The sequence below is a fragment of the Sinocyclocheilus grahami genome, unplaced genomic scaffold (genome assembly GCF_001515645.1).
Source record: "Sinocyclocheilus grahami isolate Dianchi unplaced genomic scaffold, SAMN03320097.WGS_v1.1 scaffold613.1, whole genome shotgun sequence".
NCBI lineage: Eukaryota > Metazoa > Chordata > Actinopteri > Cypriniformes > Cyprinidae > Sinocyclocheilus > Sinocyclocheilus grahami.
The window spans coordinates 299,943-300,196 of NW_015505792.1; positions in this window are offsets into that span (position 1 = coordinate 299,943).

The following is a 254-nucleotide window of genomic DNA, read 5'->3' on the forward strand; positions in this document are numbered from 1 at the left end:
TCCAGTCCCCGCATCTGCCCCAGAGTTCCCTCCAGTCCCCGAATCTGCCCCAGAGTTCCCTCCAGACCTTGAATCTGTCTGGGGGCTGTCACGATCTCCATTGTCTCCTCCCTCGTTACAGTGTGTGTGTGTGTATACAGTACGTGTGTGTGTACACAGTACGTGTGTGTATACAGTAAGTGTGTGTGTGTGTGTGTGTGTGTGTGTGTGTGTGTGTGTGTGTGTGGGCGTTGAAAAGACGTGAGTGTATGGGT